The sequence below is a fragment of the Brachyhypopomus gauderio genome, unplaced genomic scaffold (genome assembly GCF_052324685.1).
Source record: "Brachyhypopomus gauderio isolate BG-103 unplaced genomic scaffold, BGAUD_0.2 sc56, whole genome shotgun sequence".
NCBI classification, from domain to species: Eukaryota; Metazoa; Chordata; class Actinopteri; order Gymnotiformes; family Hypopomidae; genus Brachyhypopomus; species Brachyhypopomus gauderio.
Window position 1 is genome coordinate 617,996 of NW_027506879.1, and position 23,510 is coordinate 641,505.

Here is a 23,510-nt window from a genome sequence, read left to right on the forward strand (position 1 = left end):
TCCATCTCGGAAGTGATTTCCACCGAGCAGGTGCACATTTGCGCTGGCAGGGTCTGAGAACCGTCGTGCAGCTCCTTGTCGATTGGACAGCACAGGTTGAGTGGAGTCATCTCAGGCAGTGATGGATGGACGTGTGAAGTTTTGGCAGAGAGACAGGTGCCACTGCTGGCCGTCAAGAACAAGGCAGTTCGGAAGATGTCAGTGTGACCGAATGCCTCATGTTAATTGAACACGACACACCTGCACACACCACACGGCACATCCAGAACGTTACACACTAATGCTATTTTTTATTTAGTATGAGCGTTTCACTTTGGGACTATATTTTCGGCTTTATTTTTCTCTGTTTGGATGGTATGTTGGAAAATGGCTGTTTTTGGTGATTGCACCATTGCTCCTGCTCTCCATGGCTTAAATAATTTACAGTCTGTGAGCAGGCGAGTTAAATCTGATATCTGTGATGGGCATAGCAGTGAAGCAGGAGTCTGGAGGGCTTACTGACTAACTGAAGGAGTGCAGTCAAAGAGCAAAGAATGACTAAGAGTGGGAGAGAGAGGGAGGGAGAGAGAGAAGGAGAGGGAGAGGGGAGAGAGGGAGATGGGGAGAGGGAGAGAGAAAGGGGGAGAGGAAGAATCAGAGAATGCTTTCATGACATTCCAACCTCTTCTGCATTCTGAGCTCGTGCACCATGAAAAGAGCCATTTTGGAAGAGTTTTTTTGGACAAGTCCTTGTAAGGTAAAAAACTGTTTAATAGGCAACATGGCCACTTGTTTCCTTTGAGCTCCAGCATTCCAGTGAACAAAGACAGGCCGAAAGTTCCCCAAGGTCTTTGTTTTTATAATTGCAGTCAATGACATGGACCTGCTCTTTGACAACGGTTACCCACAGGATATTGGCAGGTCACGTCTGCTCTCATGAAATTTCGACAGAGGTTCGGTATCTGGCTGCAGGTTTGGCTTTGGTTATATGTTAGTCTGTGAGCACAGAGGTGCAACCCGACGGTTTCACGGGTGAGCGGCTCCGAGATCTGAGCTGTTTGAAGGTGCCCTGCACGGATGACAGACCAGTCCTCTGCTTCTGCGTTCAAGAGCAGACAGGGACACGGAAACCTGTTTGATATTTTTTGGAAAGGAGAACGAATCACTGTTAGCTTCAGAAACGTGTCATTTCTGACTGTGTGGAGTAGCTACAAGAGGTGTTGAGGGGAGGAGAAAATGGGGAAGAATGAAAACTGACTGGATTGTTTTGGAGGTGTAAGGAAAAATATCTATTAAAAAAATTATTCACAGAAAGTTTTCTTTCGAGTTCTCAAAATCTGTGAAAATTAAGAGCATTATTCAAAAGCTAAACCTGATGACCAATGTTTTGGTTTGTTCCTGGGGGGCTGAAAATGAAACTAATTCACTGTTCATTTTTTCAGTGTTCTAGTTCACAAAAGCAGACAATCAGAACAGAAAAAATAACAAAAAAGGATGTATAAATTAAATTTACTTTCAGAAATCTGTTTTAGACATAGAAGAGAAAGAAGGAAAGATCTCATATTAGAGCAAACGCAGTGCCACTGTCCTGACTGCTAATTACATCCCAGGTGGGTGGATGGTGACCTGAAGAGTGTGTTGTTAATGGCATCACCTCAAATGTTGTTTAGAGGTGTCGGTGCTGTCTGGCAGCCTGTGAAATCAAGCAGGTCCATATGCTACCAGGACAAGTGGTAATTGTGCAGCCCTGGAGAGCAGGAGAGATGGGGGGTGGGGGGCGGGGCCTGGGGGGGGGGTGCGGAGGATCATCCTTCTGTAATGCATCCGCGGTTTGTGAGAAGAAGAAGAAAAAACCCACAGTCTCAAACTCTGAAAAGGTCAGCAGTCAAAAGCATACAGCTGACCGGGAGCATGCATCTGTAAGTACGCAGTTTAATTAATAGGGCTTATCTCAACTGGCCTAATGCTGAGAGCCCATGAGACCAGTTATCTCCTGCACGTTCATCAGATGGCTATCAAGTGGGTCGTATCCACGAGGACCTGGTGGTGGAGACCACAGCCGAGCGGAGGTGATAACAGAGGAGAGTGCTAGTGTGACACACGGCCATGCCTGTTTTAAAATCCTGATCATAAATCAGGGTGTAAGTCTAAGTTCAGTCTCAGTGGCATGAGAATAAATCACTCGGACCATACCATCAGAAACATTGACAGTCTGGTCAATTGCTGTATTGGTGTAATGCTCCATTGACCTAATTATAATCAAATAGCTGTGATCAGTGCAACCTGCTTTGACGTATGTAGCGTTACATCCAGTCAGCATGGCGGTTTTGTTTGCACGAGTCTTGCATTAGACAGCAGTCAAAACCAGCATGTAACATGCTTAGTATGGAGTACATAATCTGCTTGTAAGCAGTACAAACATCAGCGGCGGGTGCTGTCTGAGCTTCTGAGCGGATATGCTGGAGTTGTCAAACGCAGCCAGAACTGAGTGGCACTGAGGCGAGTGCGAGAGGCACTTCATCCATTTTTAAATGGAGATGGAAACTGGCTGAAAGGTTTGCAATTGAAGGTTAGTGCTGACAGGTGAAATGGTATGTTGGGGGGCAGGGGTGGGGGTGTGGGTGGGGTGGTGGGTGGGGTTGTAGTCGTAGCCTTTAGGCACTGGCTGCCTATTTGAGTAATAAGGGTGTGAATTTCCTTTGCATTGTGTCTGCGTTTTAGATTCACCTGGCGCTCCCTACAGACCACCCCTCCCCCCATGTGTCCAAATAAATCTAGCGATCAATAATAAATCTGTCCATGCTCTCACGGTCTGGACAGCAGCACTGTCAGCTTTAGACTCACCTTAGGCCTCTGGACATGCAGTTGCCTTGCCAACGTGACCCGTATATTAATTAGCGTCGTTATCGATGCTGAAGAGCTGCTCTGCATTTATGAATGTATTTCTCCAAAGTTCACAACCAGGCCTTCAGAAGCAGCAGAGAGGAACCTGCTCTTCTCCCTCTCCATCATGTACGCTTAAACCCACTAACTGTATCAGGAACAAATGAATAATATATTACCTTTAAAATTTGATTTAGCAGTTTTTAAGGATGAGCGTATTAAGATGGGTGCTATCTGCCCTTTAGATGTGAGATATCCTTGGAGCTCTTGACCTCATGGAGCTGAACACTGAGAGGACAGAATGGAGCAGCTTTGGAGTCAAAGTCCTTGACATCTGGCAAATAACTCAAATGTAATTGCATTTTGTACTGAAGTTCAAACACTGCAGTACAAAACTTGTGAATATGTAGGAGACATAGACACGCACCACTGCAACAGACTGGTGACGACTGTGAGGCACACTGCTGAACACTTCCTCTGTGATGAAGTTAGATAAACTTTTGCTTTAATATTAACAGTGTGAGTCAGACCTGCCACGACACTGTAGACCTTCCTTGCTGTAGCATCTCTTCAAATCACTCTGTGATTTGTGAGGTCAGTCAAAACACACAAACAAGTGAAGCGTCTGTCCCAGAAGACTTCCGGTTACAGCTATCTTCACAGATTCACTTTTTCGCTGGGACCTGGGAAATCAGACACAGACAATTTGATCAGAGAGATATATATCTAACAGACAGAGCTCCCTGGGCTAAAGCAGGTTGCCGGTGACGGCAGGTACTGCCAACCTTCATTTGTGTGGCAATATCCCTCTACTGCGCCACCCTGAGACTGCAATCTCTTCACACCAATAAAAAATGACATTTCAATTTACCTTTGTTGTTGTGATTCAGCTCTTGCATACTGATTTCTCTTTTTTTCCTGTTCATGTTTCAGAGAAGATGAAGAGATGTGAAAACAGATGGGTATCCACGATGGCCCCTGCTCACTGTTCTTGAACAGGAACCAAATGTTAATCTACCGTCGAGCAGTAGGCATTACACGGAGGATCGGAGAGAAGTCTGGGTGACCATTGGGTTTTACCATGCATGAAAATGAAATACGTCAAAAGTTACAAGCACGCTCTAGCAGACGAAATGCTCGGAGCCCATAATGAGAACCGTTACCTCCCCTAACGCTCTTATGTCTTCTATTGCTTTGTCATTTTTGCAACTCGGGAGGTCTACTTTTATCTATCCCTTTATCAGGGAAAATCGCACATGTAGATGGGATCCTCTGAAAGGTGTGTGGATATTCCCATGCTAGTTATAGATTCAGGTGAATACGCCAGGTGGGCTGCGAGAGGAAAGAGAGATATTCTCAATGCGAAGAACATCCCCCTGGGAGATGATTCAAGAGGAGTCAGGATTTAGGAGGGTTCTGATTCAGCATTCAGGAGGTTTCTGATTCAGCATTCAAGAGGTTTCTGATTCAGCATTCAAGACGGTTCAGATTCAGGATTCAGGAAGTTTCTGATTCAGGAGGGTTCTAATTCAGCATTCAGGAGGGTTGTGATTCAGCATTCAGGATGGTTCATATTCAGGATTCAGGAAGTTTCTGATTCAGGAGGGTTCTGATACAGGATTCAGGAGGGTTCTGATTCAGGAAGGTTCTGATTCAGCATTCAGGAGGGTTCGGATTCAGGATTCAGGAAGTTTCTGATTCAGGAGGGTTCTGATTCAGGAAGGTTCTGATTCAGCATTCAGAAGGGTTCGGATTCAGGAGGGTTCTGATTCAGGAGGGTTGTGATTCAGCATTCAGGAGGGTTCTGATTCAGGAGGATTCACTGCATCAACACACCCCACACCCCCTGCTACCTCCTTAATCACAGTAATATATCAGCGTTGTGAGTGCTAGCATGGCATATCCATTATTCTGTAGCAAACAACAGATACACATTATGTGTAAATTGTGGACATATGACATGCAGTATATATTCACAAAAAAGCATTACCCATGCTCATTTGCATATCATTAGCATTTTAAATGACCAATTCATTTTAACAAATTTTAAAAGAGTCGTTTTAATGAATATACGTGGGTAGAAAAGCTAAATGTTGCAGGCCATGCTCAGATAAACATAGTGTTAAAGACGTTACCTCCCTCTAAATTATAATCCCTCACACAACTGCATTCAGCACTATATGGTGAGTAATATTTTCGTGGGTTGATCTGACATGAAATAATTCCCAGAATTACACTCCCAGAATAATGGTGACCCGCACACTCTGTGTAGAGGATCTGTCCAAGTCGAGATTACTTCATGATGGCTTCACATACTCTCTTGGCATTGTTCATCATGGTTTTCATGCTTGTACATGCTTCCGATGTGTTCTGCCACAAATGAACTCCATATCAGAACATGTTGGCAAGATGGGGAAAGCAAAACAGTTTGTAAAATTGGGGGAATCCTTGAATTTGAAGTCTTATTTCAAAATCCTAAAGCCCCACTAAAATGTTTTGCAGCCATTGAGAAAGTTACAGTTTTAGTATGCTGGTTTGACAGAAGGCTCTGTTCATGTTTATTCACAATCTGCAGTAATATATAAAGACTGAATTCTGAATTGTATTGTAATTGAGAATACAAGTGTACACATATTGCAAATTACATTGCAATAAGCTCCCCATGGAATTTATATATAGATGTAAAAAATACATTAAATATTAATTATATAGCAGCCAAAAATAGTTAAAAAAGTTAAATACTCTTTGTATGTATTAAGATGTACATCAAAGGTGTGGAAAAGTGCAAAGGAAGGCATGGTAACCAGTATCAGATCCATGGTGACCAGTATCAGAACCATGGTAACCAGTATCAGATCCATGGTGACCAGTATCAGAACCATGGTACTGGTTTGAGCATCATATTTACATTAAGACTTCCGCAGCCTGATGACCTGGGGCCACGCTCTCCTCACCCACGCCAGTCACACACACCACAGCTTTCCACCACACACAGGTGCAGCTGGGCAGAATGTTCTCCATGGTGCTTCTGTAGAAGGTTGTAAGGATGGTGAGGGGCAGGTGGGCTCTCTTAATCCTACACAGGAAATGCAGACACTGTTGTGCCCTCTTGAGCAGCGACGTGATACTCTCAGACCAGACCGTCTGTGATGTGCACCCTCAAGAACCTCATGCTGCTGACCACCTCCACAGCTTTGTTGAAAGTGAGAAGAAGAAGATTCACCACCTGCGCCTCTTCTGTAGGCCAGGTCGTCCAAGAACAGCAGCTGCACATTCTTCTTCTCCATGTGTGCGAGGCTCAGGTGAAGAACAAAGGAGATGGCATACTCAGTAGAGCTTCTGCAGTAGAGCGTCTTCAGTAGAAAGTCTTCAGTAGTGTGTCTTCAGTAGAGCATCTTCAGTAGAGCATCTTCAGTAGAACATCTTCAGTAGTGTGTCTTCAGTAGAGCATCTTCAGTAGAGTATCTTCAGTAGAGTGTCTTCAGTAGAGCATCTTCAGTAGAGCGTCTTCAGTAGAGCATCTTCAGTAGAGCATCTTCAGTAGTGTGTCTTCAGTAGAGCGTCTTCAGTAGAGCATCTTCAGTAGAACATCTTCAGTAGAGCATCTTCAGTAGTGTGTCTTCAGTAGAACAACATGCTACACACCCTACATCACGAGGAGCGTGCTATACACCCTACATCACGAGGAACGTGCTACACACCCTACATCACGAGGAGCATGCAATACACCCTACATCACGAGGAGCGTGCTACACACCCTACATCACAAGGAGCGTGCAATACACTCTACATCACGAGGAGTGTGCTACATACCCTACATCACGAGTAACATGCTACACACCCTACATCACGAGTAACATGCTACACACCCTACATCATGAGGAGCGTGCTACACACCCTACATCACAAGGAGCGTGCAATACACCCTACATCACGAGGAGTGTGCTACATACCCTACATCACGAGTAAGATGCTACATAACCTACATCACGAGTAACATGCTACACACCCTACATCATGAGGAGCGTGCTACACACCCTACATCACAAGGAGCGTGCAATACACCCTACATCACGAGGAGTGTGCTACATACCCTACATCACGAGTAACATGCTACACACCCTACATCACGAGGAGCGTGCAATACACCCTACATCACGAGGAGTGTGCTACATACCCTACATCACGAGTAACATGCTACACACCCTACATCACGAGGAGCGTGCAATACACACTACATCACGAGGAGCATGCAAGACACCCTACATCACTAGTAACATGCTACATAACCTACATCACGAGTAACATGCTACACACCCTACATCACGAGGAGCGTGCTACACACCCTACATCACGAGGAGCGTGCTATACACCCTACTTCACGAGGAGCATGCAATACACCCTACATCACGAGGAGCGTGCTACACACCCTACATCACGAGGAGCGTGCTACACACCCTACATCACGAGGAGCGTGCTACACACCCTACATCACAAGGAGCGTGCAATACACCCTACATCACGAGGAGCGTGCTACACACCCTACATCACGAGGAGCGTGCTACACACCCTACATCACGAGGAGCGTGCTACACACCCTACATCACGAGGAGCGTGAAATACACCCTACATCATGAGGAGCGTGCTACACACCCTACATCAGGAGGAGCGTGCAATACACCCTACATCACGAGGAGCATGCTCCACACCCTACATCACTAGTAACATGCTACATAACCTACATCACGAGTAACATGCTACACACCCTACATCACGAGGAGTGTGCTACACACCCTACATCACGAGGAGCGTGAAATACACCCTACATCACGAGGAGCGTGCTACACACCCTACATCACGAGGACCGTGCAATACACCCTACATCACGAGGAGCATGCTCCACACCCTACATCACTAGTAACATGCTACATAACCTACATCACGAGGAGCGTGCAATACACCCTACATCACAAGGAGCGTGCAATACACCCTACAACACGAGGAGTGTGCTCCACACCCTACATCACTAGTAACATGCTACATAACCTACATCACGAGTAACATCCTACACACCCTACATCACGAGGAGCATGCTACACACCCTACATCACGAGGAGCGTGCAAAACACCCTACATCACGAGGAGCGTGCTACATACCCTACATCACGAGTAACATGCTACACACCCTACATCACGAGGAGCGTGCTACACAACCTACATCACGAGGAGCGTGCTACACACCCTACATCACGAGGAGCATGCAATACACCCTCCATCACGAGGAGCGTGCTACACACCCTACATCATGAGGAGCGTGCTCAACACCCTACATCACTAGTAACATGCTACATAACCTACATAACGAGTAACATGCTACACACCCTACATCACGAGGAGCGTGCTACACACCCTATATCACGAGGAGCGTGAAATACACCCTACATCACGAGGAGCATGCAATACACCCTACATCACGAGGAGCGTGCTACACACCCTACATCACGAGGAGCGTGCTACACACCCTACATAACAAGGAGCATGCAATACACCCTACATCACGAGAAGCGTGCTACACACCCTACATCACGAGGACCATGCAATACACCCTACATCACGAGGAGCATGCTCCACATCCTACATCATTAGTAACATGCTACATAACCTACATCACGAGTAACATGCTACACACCCTACATCACGAGGAGCGTGCTACACACCCTACATCATGAGGAGCGTGCAATACACCCTACATCACGAGGAGTGTGCTACATACCCTACATCACGAGTAACATGCTACACACCCTACATCACGAGGAGCGTGCTACACACCTTACATCACGAGGACCGTGCAATACACCCTACATCACGAGGAGCATGCAATACACTCTACATCACGAGGAGCGTGCTACACATCCTACATCACGAGGACCGTGCAATACACCTTACATCACGAGGAGCGTGCTCCACACCCTACATCACTAGTAACATGCTACATAACCTACATCACGAGTAACATGCTACACACCCTACATCACGAGTAACATGCTACACACCCTACATCACGAGGAGCGTGCTACACACCCTACATCACGAGGAGCGTGCTACATACCCTACATCACGAGTAACATGCTACACACCCTACATCACGAGGAGCGTGCTATACACCCTACATCACGAGGAACGTGCTACACTCCCTACATCACGAGGAGTGTGCTACACACCCTACATCACGAGGAGTGTGCTACACAACCTACATCACGAGGAGCGTGCTACACACCCTACATCATGAGGAGCGTGCAATACACCCTACATCACGAGGAGCATGCTCCACACCCTACATCACTAGTAACATGCTACATAACCTACATCACGAGTAACATGCTACACACCCTACATCACGAGGAGCGTGCTCCACACCCTACATCACTAGTAAGATGCTACATAACCTACATCACGAGTAACATGCTACACACCCTACATCACGAGGAGCGTGCCACACACCATACATCACAAGGAGCGTGCAATACACCCTACATCACGAGGAGTGTGCTACATACCCTACATCACGAGTAACATGCTACACACCCTACATCACGAGGAGCGTGCTACACACCCTACATCACGAGGAGCGTGCTACACACCCTACATCACAAGGAGCGTGCAATACACCCTACATCACGCGGAATGTGCTACAAGGCTAGCAGAAAAGTGCAAATCAACAGAACAAGGAATATCTAACAAGTATATGTTATAGCTCTTCCCATGAGATTTCTAACACACAAAACCATGGATTGTGTTACACAATGTGCCATAAGCATGTGTGTGTGTGTGTGTATGTGTTTGTGTCGGGGTGGGAGCAGAGAAATATGGCACTGAACTTTAGATATTTCTAAATCTAAAATGATACCTTTTGTTTCTCAAATTTCACAAAGCAGGTCACTCAGGACTCAGAAGCATGGCTGTCAGGTCGGGATGGTGCTGGTGATGGTGATCTTGGTGATGATGGTGGTGCTGTGGTGGTGGTGGTGGTATTGGTGGTGATGGTGGTAGTTGTGGTGGTGGTGATGGTGGTGGTGGTGATAGTGGTGGTGTTGGTGATGATGGTGGTAGTGGAGGTGTTGATAGTTGTGGTGGTGGTGTAGGTGGTATTGATGGTGATGGTGGTGTTGGTGATGATGGTGGTAGTGGTGGTGGTGGTGGTGGTGGTCGTGGTTGTGTTGGTGGTGGTGGTGCTGGTGATGTTAGTGGTGGTGGGGGTGGTTATGGTGTAGTGGTGCTGATGGTGGCGATGGTGGTAGTGTTGGTGATGTTGTAGGTGGTGGTGGTGGTGGTGGTGTTGGTGATGATGGTGATGGTGGTGATGGTGGTGGTGGTGGTGCTGGTGGTGATGGTGAAGGTGGTGATGGTGGAGGTAGTGGTGGTGGTGGTGATTGGGGTAGTGGTGGTGATGTTGCAGGTGGTGGTGGTGTTGCTGTGGTGGTGGTGGTGATGGTGGTGGTGTTGGTGATGGTGTTGGTGATGGTGGTGGTGTTGGTGATGATGGTGGTGGTGGTGATGGTGGTGATGATGGTGGTGGTGTTGGTGTTGCTGTGGTGGTGGTGGTGATGTTGGTGATGGTGGTGTTGGTGATGATGGTGGTGGTGGTGATGGTGGTGGTGATGATGGTGGTGATGGTGGTGGTGGTGGTGATGGTGGAGTTAGTGGTGGTGGTGGTAGTGATGGTGGTGGTGGTGATGGTGGTGGTGGTGATGGTGGTGTTGGTGGTGATGGTGGTGGTGGTGGTGATGGTGGTGTTGGTGGTGATGGTGGTGGTGGTGGTGATGGTGGTAGTTGTGGTGGTGGTGATTGGGGTAGTGGTGGTGATATTGTAGGTGGTGGTGTTGCTGTGGTGGTGGTGATGGTGGTGGTGTTGGTGATGGTGTTGGTGATGATGGTGGTGGTGATGGTGGTGATGATGGTGGTGATGGTGGTGTTGGTGATGATGGTGGTGGTGGTGGTGATGATGATGGTGGTGATGGTGGTGGTGGAGTTAGTGGTGGTGATGGTGGTGGTGGTGGTGATGGTGGAGTTAGTGGTGGTGGTGGTGTTGGTGGTGATGGTGGTGGTGGTGTTGGTGGTGATGGTGGTGTTGGTGGTGGTTATGGTGGTGGTGTTGGTGGTATTGGTGGTGATTGTGGTGGTGGTGGTGATGGTGGTAGTTGTGGTGGTGGTGGTGTTGGTGATGATGGTGGAGGTGGTGGTGGTGCTGGTGGTGATGGTGCTGGTGGTGATGGTGATGGTGGTGGTGGTGATGTGCGGTCTCCCTGACTCCCTGATACATTTGTGTCTCATGTCACATACTGAGAAAAGAAACACTTGTCGTGATGCAATGATTAAAATGAATCAGTCTTTCACACCTCTAGGGGTGTCACAGAGTAAATCTGTGTGATGTGACATCTGTATCGTACAGTAGCAGTGGTTAAAACTCACGGCATAGAGGGTGTTTTTTAACGTAGGAAATGTTCGCAGAATGGAAACGTTTGACAGGCTACAGAGGTTAGAATAAATACGAACAATACTGATGTGATTAGAAGCTTCATTAAAATGCTAAGTGCTTCCAGAACAGCTTGTTCTTGTAATTAGCTAACAGTGATATTAGTTTTGCTGTTCATGGTGTGGGTCTGCCACTTCTGAATTTTGTACAAATTACAACACACACACACACACACACACACACACACACACACACACACACACACACACACACACACACACACACACACACCCCACACACACACACACATACACCATTGATGTTTTTTTTTTAGTTTTACTATTTAAATGATTTTTGAATTATTATTAAAGTGATTGTCATTTCCATAGTTTGTCTGCTTTTATGGATTTTGAATTGTATTATTTCAGCAACATAAAAGATTCATATTCAGATAAAATTCATATAAAAGATCAATCACCTGGTATTATAGATAAACAACATAGATGCATGAATATGATCTGAAGTACACAACAACAAGACACAACACTAGCACTGACAATTATAGGTGAAACAAAAGAATGTCATAAACATTTGTGTGAACAGACAAAACATTGCAAAACACAAAACACTCTGAACATTTGAGAACTCAAATTCCCCAGCCTTTTGCATTTCATGGATGGGCTTATGTTAGAAGACATTTTCAAACACGCACCACTGAGTTTTTGTAACTAGGGCAACAACGACGTTGACGTGCAGTCTGACACAAAGCCTGTTGTTCCTCTCCACGTGTCACTAATTCTGATCTTCTCGGCATTGTTTTTATTTATTTGTTTATTTATTTTTCATATTCTCTATTATGCTATTTTCACCTCTAGTGTATGTACAAAAAATATGTATGAAAAACAGGATTTATTGGTTCCACAAGGGACACAGAATTATTGTGTTTTTCACCCTCAGATGATCCTGCATTATGAGAGACAGCATTACAAGAGACAACATCATGAAAGACAACATTAAGAGAGACAGCATTATGAGAGACAACATTAGGAGAGACAGCATTATGAGAGACATTGGGAGAGACAACATTATGAGAGACAACATAATAGAGACATTAGGAGAGACAGCATTACGTGAGACAGCATTAGGAGAGACAACATTAAGAGAGACATTAGGAGATACAGCATTAGGAGACATCATTATGAGAGACAACATTATGAGAGACATTAAGAGAGACAGCATTATGAGAGACATCATTAGGAGAGACAGCATTATGAAAGACAGCATTAGCAGAGACAACATTAGGAGAGGCAACATTATGAGAAACAGCATTAGGAGAGACAACATTAAGAGAGACAGCATTATGAGAGACAGCATTATGAGAGACAGCATTAGGAGAGACAACATTAGGAGAGACAGCATTATGAGAAACAGCATTAGGAGAGACAGCATTATGAGAGACAACATTATGAGAGACAACATTATGAGAAACAGCATTATGAGACGCAGCATTATAAGAGACATCATTATGAGAGACAGCATTAGGAGAGACAGCATTATGAGACGCAGCATTATAAGAGACAGCATTATGAGAGACAGCATTAGGAGAGACAGCATTATGAGAGACAGCATTATAAGAGACAGCATTATGAAAGACAGCATTAGGAGAGACAACATTAGGAGAGGCAACATTATGAGAAACAGCATTAGGAGAGACAACATTAAGAGAGACAGCATTATGAGAGACAGCATTATGAGAGACAGCATTAGGAGAGACAACATTAGGAGAGACAGCATTATGAAAGACAGCATTATGAGAGACAGCATTATGAGAAACAGCATTAGGAGAGACAGCATTATGAGAGACAGCATTAGGAGAGACAACATTATGAGAGGCAGCATTATGAGAAACAGCATTAGGAGAGACAGCATTATGAGAGACAGCATTAGGAGAGACAGCATTAGGAGAGACAGCATTATGAGACGCAGCATTATAAGAGACAGCATTATGAGAGACAGCATTAGGAGAGACAGCATTATGAGAGACAGCATTAGGAGAGACAGCATTATGAGACGCAGCATTATAAGAGACAGCATTATGACAGACAGCATTAGTACCAGGATTGCTGCTCTGTGAGACACTGCCGTTGATCTGAGAATGAATGCTTGTGTTCGTCATCCTAATCGCACTACCCTTGTGTTCTCTAGGAAGAATCCTTAGCCTGAATTGCCTAATTGAAAATAAAACGTCCTCTCTATGGGGTATAACAGTGAAAACATGGTCATTACAGTAACTATCCAACTTTTGGACTTCTCCACAGTCTGTGGGACAAAAATAATCAGCAGAGAGCAAACGTGGTTGCTTAGTTACCTCCTGAGAGGTTTTGGTTCTTAATTACCTCAGAAAGCTGTTAGCTTGTGCTCTTTACGAGAGGAGAAACATGGCCATATTCTACTTTCCTGTTGCCAGATGTTATTGCTTTCAACAAGGACTCACTCTCTCGCTCTCTTCATCCCCTCCAGTCTTGTTGTCTCTTGCTCTGTCTCTTTCTCTTTCCTGACTCGCTCTCGTGTTCTGTGATCATGCTGATAGGTAGAAATACATGGTTTTTCTCAGAAAACACTGACATTTCAGGAAGGACAACGGCTCCTGCATCCGAAGAGCAATTTCACATGTCTGCGTCTGACACGCCGGGCGTATTTTCTTGGTTTGAGGGAGGTGCTCCTCTTGGTAGCTGCTGTCTGTCTGCAGTAATAGCTCTGGATGTGTGACACGCGAGCTGCTCTCATCTCGCTCGGCGCTACTGTGAGGAGCAGAGGAGTGTGGGTAATCAGCTCCTGCCTGACCCCTGTGCTTCACCCCATGTTATATCTTGTCGAAGTCCCACCCACACCACTTCTGTGCTCCCTGATTAAAGATAAATGATTAAATTAGGACTTCTATTTGACTGGCCTGACAAAGCAATGCTTTAATTTCCACACCAGTAATTGAGCGCTACTTAAAATAGAAATGAGGCTAACTTTTTGCTGGGTTATTAACTTTGTCTCACAAGTCTTCAGCTCTGGAGAGATATGCTTCTTGGCTTGAATTGAGTGTTTCAAGGCCTGTATAATATGGCTGTGCACTAAATAATGTATGTGGCTGATATAAATTTGTGTTCAATGTGCTAATATCATCTTAGTTGCTGACAGTGTACCTTAATCAGGTCTTGGTCAGCTTCATAATGCATGTGACATTAACAAGTCAGCATGCAGGAGACTTTACACACACTGCAGCACAATTGAAGTTATTCTCCCGATGGACTGACAGCAGCGAGCATGTGGTCACTGATGCCAGCCTCCTCCTCTTCCACCACTACAGGCTCCTCCTGGCTCCTCCTAACAGAACCTTCTGCTTGGTCAGTGAAGCCGACAGAATCAGGCCCGCAGCTGGAATCGCTCACCTGGGCGTCCGCACGTTTAATCTTCGGTGGTCTGGCTAAGCTTCAGTGGTTTGGAGGGGGGGTCAGATCCTGGGGTTAAATGGCAGGATTAGTCAGGAACAGAGCTGTGATTGGCCACTAGAGATAGTTGTACTACAGCTGTTCTATGGCACTATCATTTTAACATTTTTATGCATTTGTGTAATTTGCAGGGTGGTTAAGACAGAAACGTACATCAAAACCTGTTGATTCTTATGTCCATTACATTTTCACTGAGAAGTGCAGATATAATATAAACGAGTGACGGTGTGAATGCCCTGGCCTGACCACCTCTTTCTTCCCCTGGTTTCTTCACGAGGGGCTTACGGCTTGTGTTGTTTATTTGCAAATGCAAATCCCACAGAGATGTCTCGTATTAGCTGTGCGGTGTTTGCAACAGCTAGCGACTGAGGCAGGATTATCGAGAAAGGCAGGAAGAACTGCAGAACATCGTCGCTCTACCCAGAAACCATTGCAGCTCTACCCAGAAATAATCATAGCTCTACCCAGAAACCCCTTCTTCTCCTTCTGTTCTCACTGGCATGGTGTGTTTAGTCAATGAGGGCAGGGCAAACTGATGAAGACGTTCATAGCACTTTGTGCTTGTGTGTCGAGTTTGTTAGGGACTAGATATTCCTGGTGTCCATAAGTCTGGGTTAATAATCCCAGATGTGTTGGTGAATAATTTCACAGATGCAGGAGCACACTTGCAAAGACAGGCCATCCTGGTTAAGCTTCTGTCAAGACTGAGGGACTCAAAATTCAGGAGACTCTGACAGTAACGGCTGAAACTGTAGGAGTTTCGTTTGTAATTAGAGTTCCTAATAGGTCCTCAGATATTGTTTGAATAATGTGATAACTGATATACCGATTTGTTTGCAGACACTTAATTTACCAGCGTGCATGTTGCACAGAACAGTGATGCTAATGAGCTTAATAGATACATGAAAAACAGGATGGTGGAAAACAGGTATTAATGCATTAATAGGACTAAGTGGCCCTCTGGGTCAGCCACTAAAACATGGCTTTTCATGTGTGGCCGCAGTGTATAGATTTCTTTCTGTGAGAGAGAAGAAATACGTTAAGTACAATCCTTTGTAAAATGCCTGTTGGATGTCTCTAGCTCTTTGGAGAAAGACTTACTTAAGGTGTCGGTTAAATTTTAGGTTTGCTCAGCATCCGGGATCAGTTTGTGATAGGATGCTTAACTCCAAACACGCTCTAATGCTCCTGATACGCCTGATGCATTAAAGCTAGCATGGATCACTTATGTGGAGCCTCACACACATTTCTGCCCCTCATGTACATTTATTCATTTTAACCAAGCGAGCAGCTTTTACAGCACTTGAACTGCTGTGTCTAGATGTAGCGCTGGAATAACCTCGTATTTTACAGCATTGCGTGGTATCTTATTTGTCAATTTAAGTATGAGCACTGGCTTCTGGTTCTGAAAGTATTTGAGATTAAAGGTATTTTTGGGCTCGTTTTTACTGGTTATGTATATTTTTCTGAATAGACATATAATAAACTTTTGTAAGTTCCTCTGAATGAGAGTGTATGTTAAAAATGTAAACTTCATTCATCCATAGTAACGGTAGCATATTTTGCTGACGTGGAACTCTCAGGAATGAATTACATTTCAATACTTGTTCTTAGATGAATTGCATTAACATTTTATCAAGCATATACCTGAATGTCATTCATATCAATCATGCATTACAGTTGTCCTGTATTTATGGTGAATAAAGATTAAATCACCAAGTCAATGATAATTAACACTGCTTGAACTCTTGCACATTTTTTAGAAGCTGTTTAAAATGTCTGGCGGCCCATTACCACCACACTTTGCCCATTGCCCAAGCCGTACTGTGTGTGGGCTGACCGGAAGCCAAATGCCACATGGTGGTTCTTCTGCTAGGGTGGGAGTGTGTGTGTGAAGCAGGACCAGGACTAGCAGGACCAGGACTAGCAGGACCAGGTCTAGGACCAGGACTAGCAGGACCAGGTCTAGCAGGACCAGGTCTAGCAGGACCAGGCCTGCTTAAGTATTAGCAGCAGTGTAATGGGCAGACTGTGCGGCATTTGGCTTGACAGCAGGTGTAACCACAGCATTTTGGTTTGGCCTGAGTACCCGCACCTCCGGGGGTGTTCAAAGCCCTGGTGTCAGCCACTATTGCTCACCTCGCCATGTGATTTGGGGCCAGGCAGCTGTCCTTTCAAAGACATCACGGATGAAAAGGTCACACAATTATTCTGAAAAAGAGAGAGAGGGAGAGAGAGAGGGAGAGAGAGAGGGGGAGAAAGAGGGAGAGAGAGGGAGAGGGGGACAGAGCAAGGGGAGAGAGTGAGGGAGGGAGAGAGGGGGAGAGAGAGGGAGAGAGCGAGAGAGGCAGAAAGGGGGAGAAAGAGCAAGGGAGGGAGAGGGGGAGAGAGCGGGAAAGAAAGAGAAAGGGGGGAGAGAGAGCGGGAGAGGGAGAGAAAGAGGAATAGAGAGAGGGAGAGAGAGGGAGAGAGAGAGGGGGAGAGAGAATTCCTAATCATTCTCATCAACTTGCTGACACCTTTAGAGGTGTTACATAACACCCATGTGTTTATATTTCTCCCCACTGAATTTAATTCACTTGTAATACAAGTGCATATCATTTTACTTCCTCTCAAATGAACAGGGGTGATTACCAATCTTGTTTAATTGGCAGCACACTTCACACACCGACAAAAAATAAGAGTAGCACTGGAACTAAGAGCGACACTGTTGTGTTGGAAATAGCTTCTAGGAGCTAACCCTAGAAGCTAACGCTAGGAGCTAATGCTAGGAGCTAATGCTAGGAGCTAACCCTAGGAGCGTCTGTGTGGCTGTGCACTGACAGAAAGGCAATGTTGTCTTAACTCTGGGACTTGTGGATCTTTGGTACAGCATGTAAGGTCAACCATGACACTCAGGGCCAATCCCATAATTCTGTGTGGCATGACCTCTGAACCTGCTTTTCATCTGCATGACTACAGAGCCTGAATAGTGTAGCTTGTATTAACCACAGAAACCGCTACACACTGCAGTTACCTGAATCCTTTATAGTATCCCTGCCTCATTTGTCTACGTAGTCTCACCGGGGCCCTGTGTATTTACTCCTGTTGTCTTGGGGTCAGAAATCTGTACAAAGTCATCAACCTGCACCAGAAAAGACTAAGAAAGACAGAAAGAACTAAGAAAGACAGAAAGAAATAAAAGCCCCTGTTTGCTGCCTTTCAGTAGCCGACATTGAAGGTCTGTCAGTCTCCTTCCTAACCCCCTGTATCGTCTCTCCCCCACCCTTGAGTTTTTCACATCCTCATAAAGGATGTCTTCATTCACAGAGGAATAGCCAAAGGTGTGGAAAAGTTGTAACGGTTTAAAAGCATAACAAACCATTTTGACTCGTTCAGAGTTGATCCCCGTAAGCCTGACTGGGCGTGGAGGGAAGACTCAACCCGTCACACACCCTCTCTGAATCACACCTAACAGGATCTTATTTCTTCCACAGAAGCAACCAGGTTGTTTTCACATTTGAGAGTCGCACACTTTGTGGGTCCCCCGGGTGCCTGGACGCACAGTCATTGTTCAGAATGTGTGCAGGACACCAGGAAGCCTGTATCTCTGACGAACACTGGCCCCGCACCTGCCTGGAGGGGGCGCCGATTACGTCTATATCACCGCTGAATGCGGAAGGCAGTGCAGACACTCCTCTCTTTACCTTTTATATCTCTTCCTTTTCTTTAAAAAATAGAATGGTGGCATGTACACAGGTAACACTGCCATGGCAACCAAAGCATCCTTGTTTCTGTTCTTCATTACACGAGCTCAGTTAATCAAGCAGCAGATGATTATATTATATTATATTATATTATATTATATTATATTATATATTAGTTTATATTATATAAGTGTGTCACAGGGTGTTTGGTCAGAGTGTCAGTTCAGGACTGAACAATGAATTGTGTCACAGTAATTTAAAGATATTTTATGTTTTTACTTTAATTGGAAGAAAAATACATTCGCCAGTAGATTTTCTAGCCCTTGACAATAAGTTACCCATGAAAGTATTTGGATTTTGCACATTAAATAATGATTTAACTAGATGAAGATTCACAGCGTTCACCCACCTCTGTTCCTAATGTCTGTTTCATGTGAGCTGGAGGTTGTGCTCTACGTCTTCAGCACAGATGGGTGACAGAAGAATGGTCCATAAAGTGTTCCTTATTATGTCAAGTAACCTTTGAATAAATGAGAGATAAAACTACACTCACTAAAGAAAAAAATCTCAATTTAGAACCTTTCTGGTGTTGCGTGGCCAGCCCCTGTATGTTGGAAATATCACTAAAACATTAAGATTCTTGCTGGTACATGTAAGTAAACATGTTTTTAATTGGTTGTAGCTAGGTAACGTTTAAACTCAGATGCTGATTGAATGAGGTTCAGGTTGAGGTAGTGCTGCTCTTGTTTACGGCTCTTGCCTCAAACGAAGCAGCAACAAAAGAGGAGCAGCAGAAACTGCAGACAAAGAAAAGTTGGTTAAGTGGTTTTTGTTTTTTTTGAGGAGAAACTATGAAGTCTAAAAGGAAACAGAAAGTATTTCTGTTTCTCATCATCTGATTGTGGCTCAGTGGTGTACACTGCTGGCAAAACGACCAAACCCCCACCATTCGCCACACACTGCCAAGTCGCACAAGGAGCCAAAATCATTCAAACTGGCAGATGTATTTATGCCTATGAAACAATTATTCTATTATTAGTAATCAATAACATACTACAAGATCATTACTAAGCTGTTATTAATTATGCACTATTACAAAGTATTAGCATTACCATCAGCTGGAGTTAAATGTTCTACATGATTTCGGAAAATAATTGCCTTTTAAATTAATGTACCAAGGCAATCTTTTAACTAGAGGAGTTTTTGCATAAAACCCATCATGCAAACGTCTTTTACAGCACTGGTCATTTAAACCCCGCTGCAAAAGGAGAACATGATGATTGATCTTCCCATGTTTATAACTCCAGTTACAGTACCAGGTGGTGGAGGATCAGAAGTAATAGAACCTACAAGTTTCCACTGTACTTCTCTGTCACGGATCACCTGTTTCACCTGTCTGCAGTGGTCTGGTGCACCACGGATCGGCCCCTGGTTCACCTGTCTGCAGTGGTCTGGTGCACCACGGCTCGGCCCCCTGGTTCACCTGTCTGCAGTGGTCTGGTGCACCACGGCTCGGCCCCCTGGTTCACCTGTCTGCAGTGGTCTGGTGCACCACGGATCGGCCCCCTGGTTCACCTGTCTGCAGTGGTCTGGTGCACCACGGATCGCCCCCTGGTTCACCTGTCTGCAGTGGTCTGGTGCACCACGGATCGGCCCCCGGTTCACCTGTCTGCAGTGGTCTGGTGCACCACGGATCGCCCCCTGGTTCACCTGTCTGCAGTGGTCTGGTGCACCACGGCTTGGCCCCCTGGTTCACCTGTCTGCAGTGGTCTGGTGCACCACGGATCGGCCCCCTGGTTCACCTGTCTGCAGTGGTCTGGTGCACCACGGATCGCCCCCTGGTTCACCTGTCTGCAGTGGTCTGGTGCACCACGGCTCGGCCCCTGGTTTACCTGTCTGCAGTGGTCTGGTGCACCACGGCTCGGCCCCTGGTTTACCTGTCTGCAGTGGTCTGGTGCACCACGGATCGGCCCCTGGTTCACCTGTCTGCAGTGGTCTGGTATTTTTGTTACTGCTGCAACTTCTTGTTAATCTGCCGTGTGTTTGCTTGCTTCATCTGTCACTTGTGCTCCCCTCATTAATGTGAGTATTTAAACCCTCATGTTTTGCACCTTCTGTGTAATAAATGTTATACATGTATGACACACACTCACTCACGGCACACACTAGTTCATGACAGACACTCACGGCACACACTAGTTCACAACACACACTCGCTCACAACACACACTAGTTCATGACAGACACTCACGACACACACTCACTCACGACACACACTCGTTCATGACACACACTCGCTCATGGCACACACTAGATCATGACACACACTTGATCACGACACACACGCTCACGACACACTGGTTCACGACACACACTTGCTCACAACACACTCGCTCACGACACACACTCATTCATGACATACACTCATTCACGACACACACTCGCTCACAACACATACTCGCTCACGACACACACTCGCTCACAACACACACTCGCTCACAACACACACTCGCTCACGACACACACTCGCTTACGACACACACTCGTTCACACCACACACTCACTCACAGCACACACTAGTTCACGACACACACTCACTCACGACACACACTAGTTCACGACACACACTCGTTTACGCCACACACTCGTTCATGGCATACACTCACTCACAACACACACTAGTTCACGACACACACTCGTTCATGACACAAACTCGCTCACGGCACACACTACTTCACGACACACACTCACTCACAGCACACACTAGTTCACGACACACACTCACTCACAGCACACACTAGTTTACGACACACACTCACTCACAGCACACACTAGTTCATGCCACACACTCGTTCAAGACACACTCGCTCCTGACACACACTAGTTCACAACACACACTTTGTGTCAGATTGACATATAGCTTATAGCTCTTAAAGCATGACTCTTAGCTTTGTGGTAATTCAGGTGAGGAACACGAGGAATCAAAACTGCAACATTTAACTACCAGAGGTGTCAATTCCAGGTTCAGAAACAAGTAAAAGTCCTCACCAGGATTTTGCTCAGGCTTCCTGGATTGTGTTGATTCCACTAATGTTACCTGAATTGCACTAATTAGAAAATCTAGCAAGCTTGAGAAAAATCCTGGTGAGGACTTTTACTTTCTGAACCTGGAATTGACACCTCTGTTAACTACCACAGATCTAAAAGATGGTGAGATGTTCAGCAAGTGGGTTTACTGCCAACACGAGGTGGAGACATCAGAATGTTTCAGATATCCCTCAACATGATGGGATCAATTTACTCATTAGTGTTACAAACAGCATTTTCAAGCTTTTTTCCTCTCTGTGTTACCTTGGATGGATTAGCTATAGTGAATACATGAAAATGAAGATGTTGGAGATTAAGATTGTAAATAAGCAAATATCACTGTGTGTCTTAACACGGAAAAATATTTGCCATCCTGACTTGTGGCCAGAATCAATACTGGGGTGTTTAACATATTAATAGGAAATTAATCCTATAAAGACACAATTAGGAAAAGACCCCACAGTGAGCAACATACCCCACAGTGAGGAAAATACCTCACCGCGAGGGTTGAAGGCAAACAAGAAAGCAAACAGTAAGACTCATGTATAAACAGATGTTATGAAGATCAGGTATGTACTTCACTGAGGACATACTGGAGGAAGGTTCTTAAATGCAGCTCTAATCCATACACTTTATACACTTTGACTAAATATTTAAACTAATAAATAAAAATATCTGAATAAAAGAACACAAAGTGGTGAATATCTTAATGTTTTATTAGTATTACTCAACATTTTATTTTGAACCTAAAGTTATAAATCTTCAGCAATAAATGACAGTAAATATTCAGTGATTATGTGATATTGGGAATGTGTAGGATATTCTCTCTCTCTCTCTCTCTCTCTCTCTCTCTCTCACCATCTCTTCCTGTCTCTCCATATTTGATGTGCAGGTGTGTTGTCTCAGTCTGTTAAGTAGGTCACCGCACATATGACCGGACTGCGTAATGGAGGAAAGACACAAACCGCCAAAAACCACTTGAAGTATTCGGTGATAACTCATTTTCCTTTGTGCCGCCACTAAAGCCAAACATGTCCACTGATAGTGAGCTAAGGTTAGGGGCATTCAGCAATCTGTTCAACTTTCACTGTGTGAAACCGTCATTCGGTGTCTAAAACAGTGAAGAATGATCATTGCTTTCCCAATTCTAGCATGTAAGCAATTAATTAATTGATCTGGAAAATAGAAGCTCGATTAAATATAGTTTACACAGCTGGCTTTCTCTTAATCAGTAATTGTAAGGTAAACACTATTTATTCTGTCAAAAAGCTGTTAAATATTTAATGGCATATCACAACTGGCATTCAGTTGAGAGCCCTGTCGCTGAGACAGAATGACTGGCAAAATTCACAGTGGCTCGTAATAATAGATTGGATTTACACCAAGACATTTATGAAGAGCACACTCTTCATAGTGATGATTCAGACCTATGGCTGTCTAATCAGCACCATTGTTTCCCAAGCAGACACATATCGATTCCCTTCCAAATGAGAATCAAAGTGTGACGTCTTCCCGCGCCGTTCCTCTCTCTTTCTCCGGCAGGTGGCTCATTCACAATACGAGGGGAAAAACATTAATACCTCAGTACTTTAATTAAAATAAATAATTGCTACTTTTCCTTTAGTTTTCATTTTGATCAGATAACACGATCCTCCCTCTTATCACACAGAGCAAACACTCTCTAATCCGTGCCGACGTGCTCTGTCAGGCCGCGAGCAACAGGCCACAGCCTTTCAAATCAAATACGTTGGCTATTATTAGGCACTTTCCGCATATGCCAGCGCCGTAACGAGTGCTAACGACAGCGTGCGTGCTAGTGCCAGACGGGAGCGTTGGAGCTCGGGAGCGTTGGAGCTCGTCATGGTGGGACTGCTCCATCTGCTTCTCCAGCGCTGCAGATAC

At 45.1% G+C, this 23,510-nt stretch overlaps 1 long non-coding RNA gene across 2 annotated transcripts; it reads left to right on the forward strand.

The window, feature by feature from the left end:
- Positions 1 to 602: 602 nt before the first annotated feature.
- Positions 603 to 4,396, forward strand: LOC143488876 (uncharacterized). Of its 2 annotated transcripts, none has more exons than XR_013124561.1 (3): positions 603 to 736; positions 3,108 to 3,214; positions 3,796 to 4,396. It is a non-coding gene; the product is annotated as an uncharacterized LOC143488876 (long non-coding RNA). The 2 variants fall into 2 exon arrangements; XR_013124560.1 differs by lacking the exon at positions 603 to 736 and adding an exon at positions 1,028 to 1,254.
- The last annotated feature ends 19,114 nt before the right edge of the window (positions 4,397 to 23,510 follow it).